A 24,803-nucleotide genomic window follows, 5' to 3' on the forward strand; every position below is an offset into this window, starting at 1 on the left:
AGTAGATGTATATGCATATTTAATTAAAGATGAGTGTATTGTTGTTATATTTTCATAATTGAGGTAACAATAAAGAGTATTTAACAGAAATTAATAATTTTTTAATTAATTTTTTGTATTTGCAGTAAACTCTTTGATAGAAATAATGCATGCTGTGTGCTACATATACAAGTGCTGGGATAAATAGTGTAACTACAGCAACAGTGAAATATTTTTATTTTGTTTTCTAATTGTTTGTCAAGTCCAAGAGAAGCCTGAGTTATTATGAATGATTATACGCGTAAGATTGCAATTCAAAAGATATCTTCTGGTCACGCTGCTTATTAATATTGTATTATGTTTATTTCTATTTTAGCAGAAGACAGTGTGATAGATAAATAATAATTTGCACAGATCCAAAATGCACCGAGTCTCAAGAGGGAATCCATTACAAACCATGAGTATCTGTTAAGCGAGAGCTTAATATTATAGTCTCCGCTAATAGAATTATGTAATGGAATGATCAACACCCATTCATTCATCTGTAGAAATTCTTGAAGTATTAATGATTTTATATTGTTGACGATTAGAAGACAACTTGTATTGTTATTCAGTGAATATGTCAGAAAAGATAGTGCTTAACATATCATATTTAAAGATAGCATATTGCATTATATATATTACATGTATCTTATGTACATTCATGTAAAAATCTGTTAATTTTTTATTTTTAATTTATTTATTAAATTTACATTTATATTGGACAATATGTTTATACATATAACTTTCTGGAGAATGTATCTGTATCGTTATAATTATATTTGTAAAAATTATATTTAAGGATTTATATGTATATATACTATCTCACATAATGCATATCTTAAAATATGGTGTTAGAATAATCTGGATTAAAATATATCCTTATAATTGCATATCAATATGTTTCGTATATGTTGCCTGTAAACAATTAAGAATTGTACTATTCTATTTTGCAAATAAAATCTCACATATGTCGGGGCATTGTGAAATAAGTGCTAGAAATAATTGATGGTGTCTCTGCAATACCAGTTTTGCAATACCTATTGTGCAACTACCATATGAATAAATATTTGCAAACATTGTGTTTCTTGATTGTTTATGAAACTGTTTAAAGAAGCCTAAATTATACTTTGATTGCTTGCATATTAGATGAATGATGGTTATTCAAAAAAAGAATTTCTATATTTACTTTTGGAGTGTCGTCATAATAACCGTTTTATGGAAAATATGGTGTCGTCAAAATAGCCAGCGTATAAATGTACTATACATAATTTTGTACTGTCGCTGTACTAACCGATCTATACTTAATTGCTTATACATTTGTACCAGTGCATTTTATCATAAAATTATAAGTAATGTATACGTCAGGGAGTCAATGTACTCTTATGTATACCATAAAATGTTTGATTTTTTGATGTCGCCAAAATAGCCTATTGACATATATATATATATATATATATATATATTTTGTAACCGTGGATTTTATATTGTCCGTCGGATCGAAAAGGATCCGGGAAATCGGGCCGATGTAAGTGACCGACGGCACACCTTCGGCGCGGAAAGCGGGAAATTCTCGTAAACACAAAAAAAATATGTTTGGTTGGGCGCCAGGCGCGAGATTCGCGCCACTCTGAAATTTCCAAATCGATAAATGACCTTTACAATCAGCAAAGTATCCCGAAAATTTCCGCGACGGCGATAATCGACTCGCTCAGATCGTCAGGGGGTAGAGGGGGGAGTTCGGACGGGAGAGAGGACGGAATTCGAGAGAGGCTATTTGAAATCGCTCAAATATAACAAACATTAAATATATTTAGACACTGATAAACGAAGATAGACAGAAAAATAATTGTATAAAAACTTGAGTACAATGTTAGGTCTAGAAAGAAAAGCAATATTCGTTTGATATCTTACGGAGAGATCTCCGCGTTAATAACGCCGAAATACAGATAAACGAGGCCGAAATGTGATTCGAAAAATACAATACGGCGTATGTACGGCCGAGACGCGGCGCGTTGTTATTATTCCACGCCTTTGAGACGACCCGACGCGATGATATCGGACGACACGCGGGACCCGGAAGTAAATTCGCACGCCTACGTGTCGAATAATTATTAACGCACGAGACTTAATAAGGTCCGTGCGGCGTAATTAATTCCGATGGTCTCAGGCAATACAAAATTTCCGTAAACTCGAGTAGGTCCCGCGCGACTTCCTTTGAGATCGCTCACGCCGGTCGTTTCTCGCAATATTTCACAAAGGATCCGAAGACGGCACGGATAAGGATATGCGCGAGAAAGAATACGCTAGGTCGGATGCGTGACTCTAACTAATTTTCTATTCTCCGATCTAGAACTCCAACAGACGAGGACGGTACAGTAATTACAAGACGATACCTTAAATTTTACATTAACGTGACAAAAATCGCGGCGACTGTCGGCGTATCCGCGGGAGAGAGAGCCTCTCTTAATATACGCGCGGGAGAGAGCACGCGGTCGGCCGGGCGCCGGGATAAATTCCACGCGGAACGAAACTCTAAATCAAACTTTCAAAATCGCGAAATTACCGGTGAATCTAATAACCGGTCGCGGCCGTGACACGCTTCTCTCCCGAATACGGTACTCACAAGGAATTTAGCGGCTTTACAATATTAAATAGGGCCGTTCGTCTCACCGGTATCGCCGGGTCCTGGTGTGCTTCGGCATCCGCGCAGGAACCTCTGCTCTCCGGAATGTCTCGCCGAACAGTGACGAGCAAGAGGCCTGCCGGGATCACGCCGATACTAAATTTGGCATTTTCCACCCGTGGCGCTCCTTATCCTGGCAGGGCCGCCGGGCCCTGCGAATTTTCTTGATGTAAATTTTCCCTCGCCGTTCCTCTATGTTTCCGCTTTGGGTTCCGGTATTCCTCTTTATGGGCCGTCGGGAAGACTCCTACGAGGGCACCTCTTTGCGATTCCTCCCAAAAATCCGCCAGATCGATTGTTTGATCGATGGTGGGATTTCGGTGTATCCGGATCTGCGGGGCTCGAGGCAGGATGTCTCCCGCGCCTTTCGTTCCCGGGGCTCTCTCGCCTCTCGCGAGAGAGTGGCCATCCCCGTCTCGGGCCGGAATCTCTGCGGAAGAAGGAACATTTTACGGCGGTACCCAGGTTCTTAACGGGATGGGCAAGCCAGAATTTTGGTGCGAAAATAATATTTACCGGGCGTGATCCGGACTTGGTGGCTCCTGCTCGGTCCTCAATCGTCCTCTTCGTCCTCTCCGTCCTCTCACTCTTTCTCTCTATTGGTTTCCTCGGTTGAGACACGTACCCTATGCAAAATTGCTCGCCGAAAACGCCAAAAATCGCTCAAACAAAAATCATACAAAAAGTAATTCGCGAAACGGATGCGCGAAGCGCATCCTCCGACGCGGTAGAAAACGCAAAATGATTGTTCGGGTGCTCTCTCTCTCAAAGATTGGCGAGAGAGCAAAGGTTCCCGAATTTCCCGCCTTCCCGGCCGGGCCTTTGGCCCTTGTGACGGACAGTACAAAATGTCACGTCACAATATATATATATACACTCCCTTCTCTTTCCTTCATCTTTCTCCACATTTTTCTCTCTTTTTCCATTTATTCTCCTCTTTACTGCTCCTGTCTTCCCTCTCTTTTTCTTCCATCCTTTTTCGTTCCACCTCCTTTTCCTCTCTTCCTTCCCTCCGCTCTGCCTTTCTTCCTGTCTTCCCTTTTTCATCGTTCTTCTCCGTTCTCTCATTTCCTTCTTCTTTCCTTCTCCTCTGTTTCTTTCCCTCTTCAGCTTCCCAGGCTCCTTTTTCCTTTTCCTTTCTCCTCTTCTTTTCCTTTTCTTCCACCCTCTTCTCCCTTCTCTTTTTTCCTCTCTCTTTTTCTCCTCTTTTACTATTTTCCACCAGTCTTCTCCTCTTTTTTCTAGATTTTCCTGTTCTTCCAATCTTCTTCCTTTCCCTTTTCCTTCCCTCATTTGCATTCCTCCTTTAATCCTCTCTTCCATTTCCTTCTCTGTTCCCTCCAGGGTCTCCTCTTCTATCTCATCTCTTTCTGCCTCCTTGTCTCTTTTCTCTTCTTTCTCCCTACTCTTTCTCTTCTCTCTCACCCACCTCACTATATCCTCCACCATCATTAACGCCGAGAATCATTAACAATAAAGAAAAAATATTTTTTTACTTTGGTCCGTGGTTGAGAATCTTATAACCAATACTTCCAACTGGTAATAGAGAAATTTTTCTCTGATTGACGTCAATCTGGTATCCAAGATAGTTCCTTGGTTGTGAAATCATTACATCTTTGGTGATGTTAGATAATGGAGAAATTCCGCCAGTTGTGAGAACGGAGAGACTCCGCCGAAATAATTGTTTCCATTAAACAGTCCAGAGCACGGTCGAAACCGCCTTGTTTGAGAGTGGACTGCAAAAATAGAAACGTTATGAGAACGGTACTTACACCGCCATAGTCGTTCGTCGAACATTCGAGAACTACCTGAGAACGGTCAAGGACTGCTTTAGTTTGCTTCTCCTTCGTTGGGTTGGATAATTCCTTCACTGAGCTCTCTTTCTTTCTCTCTCATTGAGGAGAATCAGAAATTAAACAATACTGATAAATTCTGAATGAATACAGACTGTTAATTATCGAGAACGAATGCCTCACGTGAGGAGAGCACACAGCACATCCGAGATCACAATGGCGAAAAAGGAAGAAAACAGTTGAAGAAGGTAACAAAAGGGCATCGACAGTGCCTCTACTGTCTTTCTTTATTAATAAATATATAAAATAAAAATACATTTTGTTTGAAAAATTTAAAATTTCTTAGAATTTTTAAAGTATTCTGTGCTACGCATTTTTCTTCGTGTTAATTTCATGCTATTCTGTGATACTCTGTGTTGCGAACGCGCGGCTTGAACCGTGGTCCGACACGAAGCTGCGACGAACGAGCATGCTCGGCCTTTTTAGGGCCGCGTTTCGCGCGCCGCCTCTCAGATCCTTCACTCCTTTTTTTTATTGGAAAGAAATCATAGGAATCTCATGAGAGATGTGATGGATGGACAATAGGATCATTGTTCAGTGGACTGTATCTTAATAGGGTGATCGCGCACCCATGTGTGCGCTGAGATTGATGATTTACGCAGGAGGCCGAATTGAAAAGAGTCTTGAGTTTGATGAACAAAAACAGATCAATTTATTATATCACACGTCAGAAAGTCACCTGGACTTGACACAAACAAACCAAAGAAAAAACAAAAACTCGATATGAGAATCGAACGCGTTTGCTGTACGCGCAGCAAATTTACATTTTACAATTGATCACTTATCGAACACCTGATTGTGTATCAAGCGTCGTACAAAACAATTATTCGTCGAAGCTCGCGATCACAAAAAAGAAAACTGTTTGTTCGATATCGATACCAAAGTCTTTTGTCGCAAGAAAAAACAATGTCCTATTTGAAAGTCACGATCGCGGATCGTACAATAACAAATTTGTCCTCTTGTGGACGACCGTTATAATTTATCGAAAACGCGCACATATGATTTGACGCGACTCAATAATTGTCTTCAATTATGTGACATTCAATCCTCCAGCAGGATCCGAATACTCGTAATGTTCGATCACGTGCATTTATATGCAATTAACTATCACACAGAATCCTCCAGAAGGATCCGAATATTCGCAAGAGTCGATCACGTGTACGCAGCGTGCACAATACGACGGCGAATTCGTCGCGACGGCGTACTACGACAATTGTGAGAGAGAGCGCGGGAGAGAGAGAGAGAAAGAGCGAGAGAGAGAATGCACGACATGCATTCACCTATACGCGAATATCGCAGTGAATCCTCCAGCAGGATCCGAATACTCGTTATGTTCGATCACGTGCACGTAGCATGCACGAGACAATGGCGAATTCGTCGCGAAAACGTGTATGTTGCGTCGCGAATGAGATCCGATTACCCGTTAACTTTTCACTCTCGATATGTCACAAAATACCGCGCAAATCTGTTATTTGTCGCGATAATACATTCACGCACTTATTACACCGTAACGCGAATTCTTTAGTCTGACTTGCGACCAACGCCGGCTCTCTCTCCGCGACGACTGTTTTCGACGGAATGCTACCCTCATCGATCACGCTATCGACCGCCTGATCGCGAGGGGTACACGCGGAACGCGCTAATTGGCCGAAAATTTGCTTCCGCGGCGCTTCCCGCGGTGCGTGCCGCGAGGTGCTGCCGTGTTAGGCCCGCGGCAATTGCTTTTACCTAAATTCTCGACTGATCCGTGAATTTTCGTTTAATCGAGCGCGGCGAATTTTTCTCAATCCTAAACACTCTGTCTTCTTCTGTCTTAATACTCATTGCAGAATGAAAATGGAACAATAGAATTTCCAACAATATATTTTGTTTCTTTTTTCTACGTATGGTAAATCGCATAACATTGGCCTTCCTATTTTCGTTAAAAAGAAATCAAAATTAATCAAATAATCTGTTAAATAATTATTTTCTAAAAAAAGCAAATCAAGTCGATTCTTGTATATATATTAGTGCCTATTTTCTGCGACGCTGTCTAGACGCGGCTCGATTTGCATTGTGAGTTAAAAATGATAAATAAATTTAGAGGGTATTTTTCCGAACGGATGAATGAATTAAATCAAAATATTTCGTGATATTATTGATGATACGAAGGCCGTCACAGTAAAAATATTCCTCATAGATATATAATGCCGCATATCTTTCACAGACTTCATAGCTTCTTTTATATCTGTAATATTGACCTGAGAAAATTCCATTCCCTTAAAGTTTTTGTAATATATCGTTGCAGAAGGTTTTAATCTGAAATTAAAACAAAATACTTTCTATAACGAAAAATAGAGTAAAAATATAGAACACAAAGCCTCAATAATACAAAACAGACTTTTAATGCTTTTTTGACAATGTTTCTTTAATTTTAACACATTTGGGTGACTAAAACTTTAAAACTAGCTATAGTTTTCTGTTCTATATCTTTTAAACTCTAAATTGGTCCCCTCCCTACGTAATTTCTCTGTATACCTGGTCCTGCTTTTCCTTCAACGCAACCTCTTAAAAGCAAAGTCTGGTGTAAAAGTACTGATCTCCATAGCAACCACAGCCATAAAAGAGACCACCAAACTTTTCAGCTGTTGTATTTCCCAATCCCTCATCAAAGTAGGTAGTCCTCAACTCCATGAAAAGTCATCCGCGAGAGCTCCTCTCTGATTAATCCATCCAGCTCTTTTAGCGATCAGAGCAGTAAAGTTTGTTAAATGTTCTTTCATTTTTTTGTATATCGATTTATACACTTTAAAAATTTTATGACCATAACAACATTTGACTTCATTTGATCCTAGGTTGAAGTAAAATGCTACATAAAAATTCTCCAATTATAATTTATTTCTAATTTATAACGTATTACTGCATGGCGTTTCATAAGTTTTTCACATTCAATAATTCTATTGTTTTCCAATAGATAGGCATACCCATCTACTCTCTCACAGTTAGGGTGGGCTCTATAAGTAAATTCCCAGTTCTTCGTATGGAGATTTAATCTCATCAAAACATATATATATTGGTACCTATTTTCTGCGACGCTGTCTAGACGCGGCTCAATTTGCATTGTGAGTTAAAAATGATAAATAAATTTAGAGGGTATTTTTCCGAACGGATGAATGAATTAAATCAAAATATTTCGTGATATTATTGATGATACGAAGGCCGTCACAGTAAAAATATTCCTCATAGATACATAATGCCGCATATCTTTCACAGATTTTATACCTTTTTCTATATTTTTAATCTTGAATAAATGGTTGGTGTTGGTACAAGTTTGCGTTGTACCTCATGAAACTTCACCATCCTATACTCCTTGCTACATCGTAAAAGTGCATTACTAGTTTCGATTAACATAGCCGGTACGATTTGAAGTCTTCCCACCATATCATCCGTTTCCGGGAAATTACAATTAGCTAAAATAGCTCTCTTCTCAGGTGCCAAACGCTCATATGGGTAATATCCCAGTAAATTTCTTGTTGGCGTTGCGTTTGCTGGAAATCTTCCTGGTGGAAGGGGATTATAATTATCTTCTTCAGCTACGCTTGCTTCAATAAAACGCCGTGTAATATACGGAGCGATGTAAGACTCATTGTGGTTAGCGGCTGACACATCGCCAAAACTGCCAGGAGATATCCTTTCCCGACCTTCCTCAGCACGTACTGAGAATCTAGGAACGCCAGCCTCCGAAACGTTGAGACGTATTGTATCCCCCGATGGTGTGACCACTGTGTTTAACATCGAAAAATACTCCGCTATTGGTTGAGGTATAAGCATCTCATTTGGGATTAGGGACATAGCGTCAGTCTCCCCTCCAATCGGTCCTCCAAATTGACTTTCGTTACATTTTGGATAAGCCAGGCGTTAAGGCCATGACGTCATTGAGTGAAGGAAAACGCAGAATGGAAGTTCCCTTTTTATACGCGGATTAGCCTGCTTTAAATCCCTGTGTACTGTTTCGCAAAGTAATAGGAACCCGGAAAAATCACCATTCTGTACGTAAATACGTTTAACGGGCCTTGACCCAGCCATTAAATCGTATATAGCGGCTCGTCGCTCGCTCCAGTTTCGGTGCTCGCCTTATACTTGGAAAAATCAACCGGTGCGGCGGTAGATTTCTGCCTGCTCTCCTGGTTTTTCTTTTTCCGCCATTGTTGCGCTCGGGTCCTATTTTGTTGTTGTCTTTGCGGATTGACGGATTGAGCTGGACGGCTCGCCATGCTGGCTTCAAGCTCAACTTGCGAATTCCAGTCTTTATTAGCTCTCCAGTTCTTTTCAAGCACATACTCCTGCATACGACGATTGTCCCGTTGTCCTTGCCGGACTCCGACGGCATTTTGGGGTCTCCGTTGCGGTTGTACTTGATCTTGAGCGGTATTATCCATCACTAATTGTAGCTACTGCTGTCTTGAAAATCAAGAATAATGATATTATATCGTAATATTGACCTGAGAAAATTCCATTCCTTTTAAGTCTTTATATGTCGTTGCAGAAGGTTTTAATCTGAAATTATATAAAACATAATACTTTCTATAACGAAAAATAGACTAAAAATATAGAACACATAAAACCTCAGAATATGAATTTAAATTAAATTAAAGAAGTTGATGATGTTTAATGGCTACAAACTTACTTGACAATTATATATCAAAACAAAATTAAATAAAATTATATAAAAGTGGACAATGGGCGCGCGCGTATGAATTGTCTATAATAGTCTATATAGTATGATAGAATGAAATATGACAATTTTCTATAATTTGGATTATATACATTCAAAAATCGTCATCCAATCCATTTATTACTTTTCTTTCATTTCCAATTCGTAATCATAAATATATGGAATCAAATAATAAAGTGTGATACTTTTCGGTATATTTAATCAATTATATATATATATATATATATATATATTTCTATATTTAAAAGGACCCCGCACAAAACCTATGGAAAATGGATCCTCTCTTTCCTCGCCTGGCTATTTTGCGACCTTACAATTTTTCTGAGTCCCTTCCCCTAATAATGTAATTATTCTCCATCTGTTTCTATCATGCTCTATTTTTACCTCCGCTGCTCTGTAGCTCATTTCTTTAAACTTCTATTTCTTTTAGATTCTTGTTTGCCGCTACAATTATACCTCCTTTCGCTCTTCCTTTTTTGTTCTCTCTCCTTGCTGCTATACACATCCAATGAAATTTGTTCGACATCTTGTTTTTTAATTTCTTCCAGCTTTCTTCTATCCACGTCTCCGTCAGTCCTATCACGTCGAATTGATCTAAGTACTCCCATGTTTCCCCACATAAATGCATTAGGCGGTTCGGCGGTTATTAGTTATGTTTTTTTTTTATTGATGGGGCCGCCGATTTATGGTTTGGCGAGGATGTCTTATTTACAAGTTTTGTAGATATCAAAATATATATTTATTTTCTTTTGCTTTTGGCACTTTTCGCCTCGTCTTCATGTCTTAACAATTTATAATATTTGCTAGATCTTCCGATATATCCGGCTGTGGAGGCACATTTGCGATTTTGTCGTACGTGCCACTCGGATTATTATTTCTTGCTATTTTTTATTATCTAAGAACAAACTTCCGCTCTGGTCGTGAGAAAGAAAAAAATTGTGGAGTCCACAAGACGTAACAGATCACTTACCATTTTACTCATTGTCCATGATGAAATGTAGGACAATGATGGTGTTCGCGCACTTCCTCTTAAAGACGTGGAAACATATTTAATATTATTTTAATACGCCGGCCGATTGACTGAAATTATTGTAAAACGGAGACGAAGGGATAGTATCGTTGTTAGTCAAGAACGAATCCACTCACTTTTAATTCAATAGTATTTTATTAGCTGCACTGACGTGGATCACACGAAAAGCGCGTTGAAAGAGACGTGGACGTCGTAGAGGTATAACTCGAACAGAGATACGTTGCTATCGAATTAACAGGACGATGCTGACTAACGACACGCACGTTTTGATTGCCTCTCTTCGACTGACTTACGCGCGATTATTTTCGAGAATTGGAATATTATTGACGGGAAACGGAGCCGAGCGGATAATCATTTACATGGGCACATCACGTGTAATGCACGGGAACTAATTGTCCCAGCGCTAAGATGTGTATCAAAATAAAGAGAGGTTTAGGTCAAACAGAGCGAATTAGTTCGCTCGGTTTGAAATAATTCGACTTTGAAGTCAGATCTGAACAGATGGTATTAGTTCAATTTTTACATTAGAACAATTTTTAATTTCAGATATTTCTTTAGTTTGTAACAATTGTCTGAAAAATTATTAAAACAAATTTAAATACAAATTACAATTTTCCGCATTTGTGGATATTTCTGTTGATGATATATTTTTCTCTATTCTTTTATAATCATCGAGCAGTGCAAAATTTTGTCTTCTGCCCTTAATGATTTTGCGCCTTCTTCCTCTATTCTTTCATAATAGTCGGGCACTGCGTTCTGCCCTTGACGACTTTGCGTCTTCTTTCTCTATTGTCGAGCACATTTTTTTTCGTCTCGTCAATGCTTTAATAATTATTGAGCACTGCGATCTGCTCTTGATTATTTCGCGCCTGCTCTATTTATTCTTTTATAATTATCAATTTATCAAAAAACAAAAAAATTCTATAAATTTGCAAAGAGACACAGAAAACTTAAATGATATGTATGATACTATTTTGAATTTATTTTAGATATCGGTATTTATTTTATTAATTTTTAATTTTTAATTTCTTATTTTTATTTTATTTTTGTTTTTATGAATTTATTTTAGATATCGTTTTTTAATTTATTAATTTTTAATTTTCTCATTTTTATTTTACTTTTGTTTTTATCCTAGTAGAATTTATATATAAATTGTTTTTATCACATATTAAGTATTTTAAAACTCCTTTTGTTTATATATTTTTTGCTTATAAAAATTTTTTACTCGGTCGACTTGTATTTCTCTTTTTAAGTGTGTTATTTATTCAAGATATTGTCTTTGTTCGGTCGAAACGTTGCGTCTTTTTCAATAAAAGATAATTTACCTTAGCCAGTATTGGTCAATTAATTCCCTGATATCTAAATTAAAATTAATTCCCGACCTGGGGATGCAAAGTTTTTGTTATATTTATTACTTATTTATTACTTACATGTGACATGTTGGTGACAATAATCTGTGGAGGACATGGTTCTTCCACGATTTTCTTGGTTTCTCTGAAAAGTTATTAAAATATAAATAAATAATTATTAAACGCAACCCGGTCTCACTTTTACTCACGAAGTTTATTTATTATCTTTAGGTTATTTTCAACGTTCTGAAAAATGATTAAAATGTTTATTGTTAATTAGATATTTTACTGGATTTGAATACAAATTTCAATTCGATGCTAAATAAAAAAGGTTACTTACAATATATTTGATACAATATTTTTTCATTCTCGGTTGATTTCGCCTTGCATATCACAATTGTCAAATTTTTTAAACATTACATTACATTATCTTTTAAAATTCTGTATTTGTCAATATTATTATAAAATACCGTTAATCTAAATGATTTAATTTTATTTTCTAATAAAGAAGAACATACATAAATAGACCAACTTAAAAACGAGCAAATTATTTAGGTGTATAAAATAATTAATGTATTGACATAAAATAAAATAAATAAAACGTATACGTTTCGACTATTACGACAGTCTTCCTCGGTACATAATTTCGTAAAAAATAATAATGTTTGAAATCTATAATAATTGGAAAGACATGAAATTAATTTTACTAAAACGCATTCTTATGCACAATCAAACAACTCCGTAAAGACTATGATCTGGTTACCACTACATGTGACTTAAATACATTGCTGAATAATTCGGATCTCATTCCGTTCAAAGCAAAGACACGATTATCAGGATTCCTTAAGTTGTCAGTTATCTGGAATATCTCTACTAGGTGCGATACTACCCTGTGGAACTCCAATATCAGGTATGTTTACTTTGACCATGTCTCCTTGCGGAGTGGTACTATTCGTAACCATTTTTATATACTCGGCTATGGAAGCCGGCGTAACCATGTTTTCCGGGATTAAGTTCAAGCGAGATTCTTCATCAGCATTCCTATCTTCAGCGTTTGACACGCACATGGTCTATAAGAGCTGCGTTCAATACACTGGTGTATATATTCTGGCTATATATGCGTTGTATAGGCTGGGTGCCTTCCTGCCACATAGGTTCATCCTTCAGGACCTCTTGTTATTACCCCATTACAAGCCTCTTTCCATGGCACCATATTTATTTATTTTTTAAATCCTGCAATTATTATCCATTATTAATAACTTTATAATTATAAATTATAATTATAAATTAACAAGTAATGTTTCATTATGATCGTGTACCTACGCACTTGAATCACGTGACACGTGCGATAAGCATGTTGCGAAAACCCTCGCGCGAATTCGGAATCGATTTTCTATCAGTCTGGCGCTATCCCTGAATAACACACGAAACCAAGAAATAAATCGTGCGTTCCGAATCGATGTTCCTGACCAAATACGCCTGATCGGGAAATCAACCAATACCTCGATTGATCTATCGCGTTGGCATTCGCTCATTGGCCAGCCCTTAAACCCGAGAGGATTTCCGTTTTCGGATTGAGAAAGAATGACCCGGCCACGCATTACGCACGAGGCCGTCTCCGAAATCAGTTGGTTCACTTATCGTTGATATTAGTATAAAGTTCGTAGCAGCTTATCCGCAAAAGTGAACTCGTCGCGTCTTCATCCCGTTGGATGACCAGTGCGCTATTAATTAGCCGTTGAATTTTGATTGCGCCAAGGCTGCAATCAGTCCCGGAAGTATTGGAAATTTCAACCCAAGCATTTCCTCTTATGATTTTATTCTTAAAATCGCGATTACTTTTGTCGTATAAATATTTTCTCTCTCTGTATAACTCTATAAGAAAGTCACCACCCTCTTTTTCTTCAATTTCTTCAATGGCAATAATATTTGCTGATGAAGATTTTACATTTTTATATTCTTTATATTCAAAATTTATAGAATAAATTAGGAGACGCGGTAGTGTCTCCGGCCATGTTCAAACCCTAAAAGACCTTAAAAGACACTACAAGTCTCCTTATCCTGCACCATCAAAGTCCATTTTTTGGGGGTGTAGAACTACTAAAATATAAAAAATTTTGAAATGCACGTAATATAACCTGAAAGGCGGCATCGCCACGAGTAATTTGAGCCAAGAAAAAATAAAATCGGTCAAGCCGTTCCGGAGATACAAGCGGTCAAAAAGTGACGTTTTTCATGAAAAATTAAGAAACGTCGTCTTCTTCTTCTTCTCTGTCCGCTGACGTCATCAGGATTATATATATATATAAATCTCTTCTCACCTTTCACTCACACCTCCCTCAACTTCCACCCACCTCTTTCCCTCCCACATCCCGTCCCCACGCCCCCACCCCCACCCCCACTCCCACCCCTCTTTCGCCCTAATTCACCCTCTTTCTTCCTCTCTCACCTCTTTCATTCAACCCTCGCATCACCCCTTTCACCCTCTTTCCCCCTCTTTTCGTTCGTCGTCTCTTTCACCCCCTTTCGTCCTCTTTGTCCTCTTTCATTCACCATCTTCGGCCTCTTTCACCACCCTCTTTGGTCCCTCTCTCACCCTCTTGTCACCTCTTTTCACCCTCTTTCCCCCTCTTTCGTCCTCTTTCCCACACCCCTTTCGCCTCTTTCGTCCTCTTTCATCACCATCTTTCGCCTCTTTCACCCTCTTTTGTTTGTCCTCTCTCACCCCTTTTTCCGTCCTCTTTCACCCTCTTTCGTCCTCTTTCACCCTCTTTCGCCTCTTTCACTCTCTTTCGTCCTCTTTCTCCTCTTTCATCACACCATGTTATTCCGCCCGTTCCGTGCCCTCTTTCACCCTCTTTCGCCCTCCTCCACCCTCTTTATTTTCTCTCGCCCTCTTTCAATTTCACTCCCCTTCGTCCCTTTACCCTCTTATCTTTCGTCCTCTTTCACCCCCTTTCGTCCTCTTTCACCCTCTTTCGTCCTCTTTCACCCTCTTTCATTTCCTCTCGCCCTCTTTTGTCCTCTCTCACCCTCTTTCGTTCTCTTTCACCCTCTTTCGTCCTCTTTCACCCTCTTTCGCCTCTTTCACCTTCTTTCGTCCTCTTTCACCCTCTTTCACCTTCTTTCGTCCTCTTTCACCATCTTTCGCCTCTTTCACCATCTTTCGCCTCTTTCACCATCTTTCGTCCTCTCTCACCCTCTTTCATTCTCTCTCACCCTCTTTCACCCTCTTTCATTTCCTCTCACCCCCTTTCGTCCTCTTTCACCCTCTTTTGTCCTCTCTCACCCTCTTTCGTTCTCTTTCACCCTCTTTCGTCCTCTTTCACCCTCTTTCGCCTCTTTCACCTTCTTTCACCCTCTTTCGTCCTCTTTCCTTTCACTCTCCTTTGTCCTCTCTCACTCTCTTTCATTCTCTCTCACCCTCTTTCGATCTCTCTCACCCTCTTTCGTCCTCTTTCACTCTCCTTTGTCCTCTCTCACTCTCTTTCATTCTCTCTCACCCTCTTTCGTCCTCTTTCACTCTCTTTCGTCCTCTTTCGTCTTCTTTCGTCCTCTTTCACCCTCTTTCGCCTATCTCGTCTTCTCTTACCCTCATTCGTCCTCTCTCACCCTATCTCCAAAAAATCATAAAAATGAAAAGGTCAAGCCATGTTCAAAAGAAGGTCCTCAAAAATTTAAACCTAGTCTGTACAATAAAAAATAATTACTCGTAATTCCAGAGTTCCAATTTGTTAATGTCGAATAATGTATTTGTTTCAAGTAATGGCAGTAGAGTTAAATACATACCTACGTATATGCAGTTTTTCCTGTTAAATGTACTTGAACGAAAAAAATAATTAAATGATTTAAATATAGTACATTTTAAATCAAGAAACTTATACTATAATCGAACTCTGTTTAGAAAGAATGTTTGTTTCAATCACAATCACAATACCATTTTCTATTGTTTCTCTTATTATTATCAATAATGTTATTCATTAAATAATTATAGTATCAATAATGTTTTGCGATTTATTTAACAATTCATAATATGTTAGGGTTATAAAGTTCTATCTGTAGGGTTTTTATTTAAATAAAATGAAGAATGTATATATATGTATATTTATTTATTTATGTATATATGTAACAATGTAATATATGTATATATGTATATTATTATGTATATTATTACATATTATTCGGCGTTTCGCCGTCCCCGTCCTCGTCCGCCTTCTCTTCCGCCTCTCCTCGGCCTGTTGCCCCAATAATAATAGGGCGAGGATAATTTTAGGAGGAAGCGCATAAAGCGCTCCTCCTGGACGCGAACCCCGGCGCGTCTTCCTCTGTAAACTGTAATTAAAAAAGAAATTATTTTAGTAATTAGATAATATGGTATAATTAGGTATATCTAGGTATGGTATAAAATAATAAATGTATAATATTTTATAATAACATGTTATAATATATAGGTTAATTTTATATAAATATATAATATTTTATTAATTAGACTATATTTACTACCTATTATACATTTATTATACCTCATTTATTTACTTCTCAATTACTTCTTTCTTCACTACTAACTCTTTCTCTTCGAGACTAGCAGTCTTCTTCTTACTCTTTTCACTCTCTTCTCTCTTCCTCCTTCTTTCTCTTTCCGCCCTCATTTCTTCCTTCTTTCTTCCTCTCTCTTTTCTTTTTTCCTCCCTCTCTCTTCTCCTTTCACCTGTTTCTTCCCTTTCCTCCTTCCTTCCCTTCTCTCTTGCTTCCCCCTCCTGAGTTCGATCACATCTGACACACATTGTTCTGAGATAGTAAATGTAATATTTATTTTTTAATCAATATATAATGTAATTAATTATTAAATTTAATAATTAATTGATACTTATCATTATGATAATCTCATTATTCTTTGGGACATGATCTCAACATGAGAAAATTTAATTCCATATTATCACAGATGTTACCATCAATTTCATCAATTTTAAACTTTCCTGACTGAAATTTGAATCCGAGATAGATAGAGAATCGTACACCGCGTAACGGTTAAAGAAGAAATTAGCAATTATTGCATAACTGTGACGTATCGTTTATGTCAATAACGTAATGAATCTATAATTGTTACATAAAATTGTTATGTAATTTTGGCGTTACTTTATGTATTTATGTATTTTGGTTAATGTAAATGTGTATACTCTAAAAGTTTCGTAAATACTACGTAATTTTAATGACATAATTGTAACGTTATGTTAAATACGTAACATTTATGTATTTTGGTTAATGTAAATGTGTATATCCTAAAAGTTTCGTAAATGCTACATAATTCTAATAACTAATTGCAACGTTATATTAAATACGTAACAATATTTTGTTGACATCAATGTATACATTCTGTAAAAACTTTACATACATCATTACATACAGTATAATAACAAAATTGCGATATTTTTTTTATTTAATGTGACATCGCAATTTCGTTATTATAATTATATAATAGTTATAATAAGGTTCTTACAGAATATATACATTGATATCAACAAAATAATATTAATGTTACATATTTAACAGAACGTTACAATTATGTCATTAAAATTACGTAGTATTTACGAAACTTTTAGAGTATACACATTTATATTAACCAAAATACATAAATGTTACATAACAAAATAACACCAAAATTGCATAACAAATTCATTACGTTATTGACATAAATGATACGTCATTGTTTTGTTTCGCCGATCTATAACATATACATATATAGATTATTATGTAATTGTTTCGTAAATGATCCCTTCGTGTTTACTGGGTATCAGAGATGACAAAATATCAATTAAATTTTTTATAATTGAACAAATGATATGAACAGATTCAATTAAAATATTTTTAATTGACGATTAATTTTAGAAAGATTAAATAGATTTCGTTACAATGACGATTGATATAAACTAGATTAATCGAAGATCGTTTAATTAACAATTAATATGATCGAAGTCAATTAAAGATTATTTAATTGACAATTGATATAAACGAAATTAATCGGAGAACGATCGATTAACAATTAATACAAGCTAATTTAATTAAAAGTTTTTTAATTAACGATTGATATGAGTTAATTTTAATTAGATGTACTTTAATTGACGATTGAAAAAAACAGATTCAATCGAAGACAATTCAATTGACAATTGATTTGAGTAGAAACAATTAAAAAATATTTAATTGACGATTAAATATAGCAAATTTAATGCAAATCTCTTCCATTAATGATTGACTTAAGAAAATCGATATAATTTCTTTATTTCCATTAATTAACATGTGTAACGATTAATACAATTTAAATTTTAATCGAAGATGTTTGATTGATGATATTAATATGACTGAATTTCAATAATATATATCTTTTCCTTGGTTCTAGCAAAGTTATTGTACGTAATAGTTACAATATAAATAATAAATAATTTACGTTTTTTAAACCATATTTTTATTCAGAACATTTTCAATTCTCTCTCTCTCTCTCTCATTATACATTTTATTATATTTAATTTAATTATATTTAATGTTAATATATATTTCTCGAATTTTTTTTCATTTGTTCTAAAATAATAAATGTATAATATGTTATAATAAAATGTGTTGTACATATATATATACAATATATATTATAATTCAAAATTATTAATCAAATGTAAATATTGCAGGAAGTTTGGTAATACAACGAAGTGTAACCATACAGTTTCCTTCTGGAGAACATTTCTGCATTCAACTAGGTAACCATTTCACAATGTTTTTACATATTACATTCAAATTTTTTTATTTATTATAAATAAATTATTAGAGAGAAAGATTGAAAAATATTGAATAACATAATTAGAATACGCTGTATATAAATATTTATTTAAATGGTCTTGTTTTAAAATTGTATTATTATTTAAATGCTTAGAATGTATATATTTTGTTATTATGTATTTATTTATATATTTATATTTTTTTATATTGAAAAGATTCATTTTTCTTTTTCCTTTTTTAAATTAATAAATTTTATTAAATATTTGTTTGCCAATTAAACAAAAATGTAATCGTACACCAGCAATTACTTTTCAAAATATTATTTTTCTTGTGTGTGAATAGTTTCATATAATATCTGGATTGCAAATATATATTGTTAATAATAATAGTTTTGTTGCATATCTATTATGCATATAATTTGGAAATAATATAATTTAATAATTAAAAATTGCAAACAGACTAATATATTCACATATTTATATTTATTATATTATATCTGCACATATTCATATTGATGAGATAATTGTTTATTATATAAAATCATGTGCGTGATAATTAAATATTTTCTATGCAATCAAATTAATAAGGAATATAATGATTTAACATGATTATATTCTAAATCTGTTGGTGAAAACGTTACGTGTAACAAATATATACAATTAAAGTTATTAAAATTTTATTATTTTTGTAAAATATCATTTACTTTGTAGAATACTTGAAAATATTACAATTCTATTTCTTAATAATAAATTAATTAAATTTAATAAAGGAAATAAAACATTTTATCGCGTGTTCTGATATTGGACTTATTAACCATAGCGTGTAATTAAATATTATAGGTCTACGCTTATTGTGATAAAGCTATTTGATTGTTAATTGAGGGAAATATAACCTAAGAGCTTTGGGCATTCACATTCCACAGTAATCAAAGAGTTAGGATTATCAATTTTCTTTAAGGTAACGTATTGATAGTTTGTTCATTACTTGTCATAATGCAAATACAATTTGACTTTATCACTTTATAATTATTAAAAATCGTTTTAGAGTGAATCTTGTGTAACAAGCTTTTTTTGGTTTTCTTCGGAATTTTTTATAAAGAACTCATAAATGTTTTGTATATGTAGAAAAAATTTTATTTTAAAAAAGGTAAAAAAAGTTGTTAAGTCCGCGTCAAAAACTATATCTCCAAAATCTTACAGAATCTTAAAACATATCTAAAAATTGCGCTAAGCAAAAATAAAACCTTATTAAAATATTTTAATTTAAAAAAGTTGCACAAAATAGTTGTTTTAATTTCTTATAAAAATAATGAATTTAAAATACATACTGACATTAAAACTTGGGACAAAAAAGATATAAACATTACAAACTTGCGACAAGAAGAAATAAAAAAAACATTAAAAATTTGCGAAAGAAAGTAGAACAATTTAATTTAAAAACTTAGCACTGCTAAGCTAAACAATAATTTAACAATTGTAATTGTTGTATTATACTATACAATTGAAATTTTAATTGAAGTAATATGCAATAATGACATTAGCAATGCTAAGTTTTTAAATTAATTTTTTTTGTCGCAAGTCTTTAATGTTTATATTTTTGTTATCGCAAGTTTTTAATGTCATTATATAATTTAAATACATTATTTTTCAGATATGTTTTAAGATTCTGTAAGATTTTGAAGATATAGTTTTTGACGCGGACTTAACATCTTTTTTTACCTTTTTTAAAATGAAATTTTTTGTACATATACATTTATGAGTTCTTTATAAAAAATTCCGAAGAAAACCAAAAAAAGGTTGTTACACAAGATTCACTCTAAAACGATTTTTAATAATTATAAAGTGATAAAGTCAAATTGTATTTGCATTATGACAAGTAATGAACAAACTATCAATACGTTACCTTAAAGAAAATTGATAATCCTAACTCTTTGATTACTGTGGAATGTGAATGTCCAAAGCTCTTAGGTTATATTTCCGTCAATTAACAATCAAAGAGCTTTATCACAATAAGCGTAGACCTATAATATTTAATTACACGCTATGGTTAATAAGTCCAATATCAGAACACGATAAAATGTTTTATTTCCTTTATTAAATTTAATTAATTTATTATTAAGAAATAGAATTGTAATATTTTCAAGTATTCTACAAAGTAAATGATATTTTACAAAAATAATAAAATTTTAATATAATAACTTTAATTGTATATATTTGTTACACGTAACGTTTTCACCAACAGATTTAGAATATAATTATATTAAATCATTATATTCCTTATTAATTTGATTGCATAGAAAATATTTAATTATCACGCACATGATTTTATATAATAAGCAATTATCTCATCAATATGAATATATGCAGATATAATATAATAAATATAAATATGTAAATATATTACTCTGTTTGCAATTTTTAATTATTAAATTATATTATTTCCAAATTATATGAATAATAGATATGCAACAAAACTATTATTATTAACAATATATATTTGCATTCCAGATATTATATATAAAACTATTCACACACAAGAAAAATAATATTTTGAAAAGTAATTGCTGGTGTACGATTACATTTTTGTTTAATTGGCAAACAAATATTTAATAAAATTTATTAATTTAAAAAAAGGAAAAAGAAAAATGAATCTTTTCAATATAAAAAAAAAATAAATATATAAATAAATAGATAATAACAAAATATATATAATACATTCTAAGCATTTAAATAATAATACAATTTTAAAACAAGACCATTTATATACATATTTATATACAACGTATTCTAATTATGTTATTCAATATTTTTCAATATTTTTCTCTAATAATTTATTTATAATAAATAAACACAATTTGAATGTAATATGTAAAAACATTGTGAAATGGTTACCTAGTTGAATGCAGAAATGTTCTCCAGAAGGAAACTGTATGGTTACACTTCGTTGTATTACCAAACTTCCTGCAATATTTACATTTGATTAATAATTTTGAATTATAATATATATTGTATATATGTACAACACATTTTATTATAACATATTATACATTTATTATTTTAGAACAAATGAAAAAAAATTTGAGAAATATATATTAACATTAAATATAATTAAATTAAATATAATAAAATGTATAATGAATTGAAAATGTTCTGAATAAAAATATGGTTTAAAAAACGTAAATTATTTATTATTTACATTGTAACTATTACGTACAATAACTTTGCTAGAATCAAGGAAAAGATATATATTATTTAAATTCAGTCATATTAATATCATCAATCAAACATCTTCGATTAAAATTTAAATTGTATTAATCGTTACACATTGTTAATTAATGGAAATAGAGAAATTATATCGATTTTCTTAAGTCAATCATTAATGGAAGAGATTCGCATTAAATTTGCTATATTTAATCGTCAATTAAATATTTTTTAATTGTTTCTGCTCAAATCAATTGTCAATTGAATTGTCTTCGATTGAATCTGTTTTTTTCAATCGTCAATTAAAGAACTTCTAATTAAAATTAACTCATATTAATCGTTAATTAAAAAACTTTTAATTAAATTAGCTTGTATTAATTGTTAGTCGATCGTTCTCCGATTAATTTCGTTTATATCAATTGTCAATTAAATAATCTTTAATTGACTTCGATCATATTAATTGTTAATTAAACGATCTTCGATTAATCTAGCTTATATCAATTTAATTAAATTAAAATTTAACTAACCTCTATGATAGTCGGCGGCAACGGGGCCGGCGGCCACGGGCTCGGCGGCGACGGGGCCGGCGGCGACGGGGCCGGCGGCCACGGGCTCGGCGGCGACGGGGCCGGCGGCCACGGGCTCGGCGGCGATGTGGTCGGCTTCATTCATCTGTATCTGAAATGTATAAAGAGTATTAGTTTTTTATAATAAAAAATAATAGTATTTTATAATGATAATGAAAAATAATATACTTACATCTGCCATTTCGGTGTTTGAGTATATCTGGAATTATAATAAAATGAAATAAGATCTGGATATTTCGAACACCTGATATAACGAGTCGATGCGCGTAAACAAGTTTTTATGCGCGAACGACAAGAGTAATATTAAAGTACGTCCGAAATATATCTATTGCAAAACTATATGTAAAATCATAATTATAATCATGGAATCAATAAATAAGATGCGAATATCTCAAAAATTCACGAAAAGATCCCGAAAAGTTCATAAAAATGACAATGTTCCGTCGCTTAATGCTAGTCGTTCTCGCGAAATAAATTATTAATTAATAATAAACGAACTTAATTGCTGACTACTAATTAACTGATTCTACATTTCATTATAGACGATGATGATGTTAGAACGATAGTTTACAGAATCTTATATGTATAGGACTTACCGAAGTTAGTTGCTGAGATGTCAGTCTTCTCACGACCACAAACTGATTAGACCACAGGCTGCGCGACAGGGGTGCGTAATCGTACGGCTTGTATTTAGAATAATATGCTCGATGCCACGCGTTTCACACGTGTTGTTCTTGGCCGCGTGTTCATATCATCGATGTTTTCGACAATTTTCGGTGCGACGAAATAATCGCTGCTTTAATCAGGTAATGATTTTATATTGTACGTATCAAAATATTTATTATAAATAAATTTGTGAATATGTTGATGAAGTTAATGTGTAAAGTTATAAGATAATTAATTCTTTATATATTTGGATTATAATTAAATATTAATTTTATAATAGTACAGACACACACATACACACAAACACACACACACACACACACACACACACTCACGCGCGCTTATGTCCGTGTGTTGATACGTATATCTATATTCTTTAATTAATATTTAAATTTATATTGTACATATGCAGAATATATATGCAGGATATCACAGAATTAGTAGTAAACCTGTTAATGGAAGATTCTTGAGATAATTGGGAGACGATTTTGCTTCTAACTATATTGATATATAAATTTATAAACTATATAGTTTTTTTCAAAAATTTTGATTTTTCTCAATATTTTATATACAAAATTTTTGAAACAAGATCGACGAAAAATTAATATTTTATGAGATACTTACGTTCATGCAAAATAATGTGTTAAAGATGTAAAATACCCTGTTAAATATTCTCTTTGTGATTATCTTATTCTTACAACTTATTGTTTTAATAATTATATTTCACTTTTACGCGATATTTTTATTCTTTTTATTATTCCCCTTATTTCTATATGTGTATATCGTCTATAATTCTTATATATGTGTATATCGTCTATAATTCTTATAATTTCTTTTTTTTTAATTGCATCTTTTGCTATTTTTTATTTGTTTTCGAATTATTACCCTGTATACATATATATATATATATATATATATATATATATATCTAATTTTTCTTTATAAAATCAATAAAATCAATGTTTACAAGCAACTATTATAATAAATATATATATTTAAAATACATCTAATATATATAATTTTGATTTAAATCGTAGCACCCTTTATACTGCGCATGATGCAACACGCCTTAACCGAACAAATATTTTGGAAAATAGTTCGTTTATATACAAACAGCAAGTGAGTAAATTTTAATCGAAGATGTTTGATTGATGATATTAATATGACTGAATTTAAATAATATATATCTTTTCCTTGGTTCTAGCAAAGTTATTGTACGTAATAGTTAAAATATAAATAATAAAATAATTTACGTTTTTTAAACCATATTTTTATTCAGAACATTTTCAATTCATTATACATTTTATTATATTTAATTTAATTATATTTCTTGTTAATATATATTTCTCGAATTTTTTTTCATTTGTTCTAAAATAATAAATGTATAATATGTTATAATAAAATGTGTTGTACATATATATAATATATATTATAATTCAAAATTATTAATCAAATGTAAATGTATAATATGTTATAATAAAATGTGTTGTACATATATATAATATATATTATAATTCAAAATTATTAATCAAATGTAAATATTGCAGGAAGTTTGGTAATACAACGAAGTGTAACCATACAGTTTCCTTCTGGAGAACATTTCTGCATTCAACTAGGTAACCGTTTCACAATGTTTTTACATATTACATTCAAATTGTGTTTATTTATTATAAATAAATTATTAGAGAGAAATATTGGAAAATATTGAATAACATAATTAGAATACGTTGTATATAAATATTTATATAAATGGTCTTGTTTTAAAATTGTATTATTATTTAAATGCTTAGAATGTATATATTTTGTTATTATGTATTTATTTATATATTTATATTTTTTTTATATTGAAAAGATTCATTTTTCTTTTTCCTTTTTTTAAATTAATAAATTTTATTAAATATTTGTTTGCCAATTAAACAAAAATGTAATCGTACA

At 32.9% G+C, this 24,803-nt stretch overlaps 4 long non-coding RNA genes across 4 annotated transcripts in view; 1 reads left to right on the top strand and 3 right to left on the bottom strand.

The window, feature by feature from the left end:
- Nucleotides 1-24,803, top strand: part of LOC114935658 (uncharacterized) — a 106,812-nt gene that overhangs the window by 78,001 nt on the left and 4,008 nt on the right. The window contains exons 3-5 of the long non-coding RNA XR_014924482.1: nucleotides 22,792-23,008; nucleotides 23,906-23,987; nucleotides 24,416-24,484. This is a non-coding gene — a long non-coding RNA (uncharacterized LOC114935658). The remainder of the gene's footprint in view (nucleotides 1-22,791; nucleotides 23,009-23,905; nucleotides 23,988-24,415; nucleotides 24,485-24,803) is intronic.
- Nucleotides 1,811-6,346, bottom strand: LOC146723644 (uncharacterized). The gene is made up of 2 exons (XR_014924483.1): nucleotides 4,513-6,346; nucleotides 1,811-4,440 (listed from the first exon to the last, which is right to left on the bottom strand). It is a non-coding gene; the product is annotated as an uncharacterized LOC146723644 (long non-coding RNA).
- LOC146723645 (uncharacterized) lies at nucleotides 15,741-22,176 on the bottom strand. The gene is made up of 2 exons (XR_014924459.1): nucleotides 22,143-22,176; nucleotides 15,741-15,982 (listed from the first exon to the last, which is right to left on the bottom strand). It is a non-coding gene; the product is annotated as an uncharacterized LOC146723645 (long non-coding RNA).
- LOC114946721 (uncharacterized) lies at nucleotides 22,230-23,142 on the bottom strand. Its single transcript, XR_003822693.2, has 3 exons — nucleotides 22,799-23,142; nucleotides 22,375-22,401; nucleotides 22,230-22,293 (listed from the first exon to the last, which is right to left on the bottom strand). It is a non-coding gene; the product is annotated as an uncharacterized LOC114946721 (long non-coding RNA).

Source organism: Nylanderia fulva, unplaced genomic scaffold (genome assembly GCF_048542155.1).
Source record: "Nylanderia fulva isolate GAGA-0341 unplaced genomic scaffold, ASM4854215v1 Scaffold18, whole genome shotgun sequence".
Classification (NCBI taxonomy): domain Eukaryota; kingdom Metazoa; phylum Arthropoda; class Insecta; order Hymenoptera; family Formicidae; genus Nylanderia; species Nylanderia fulva.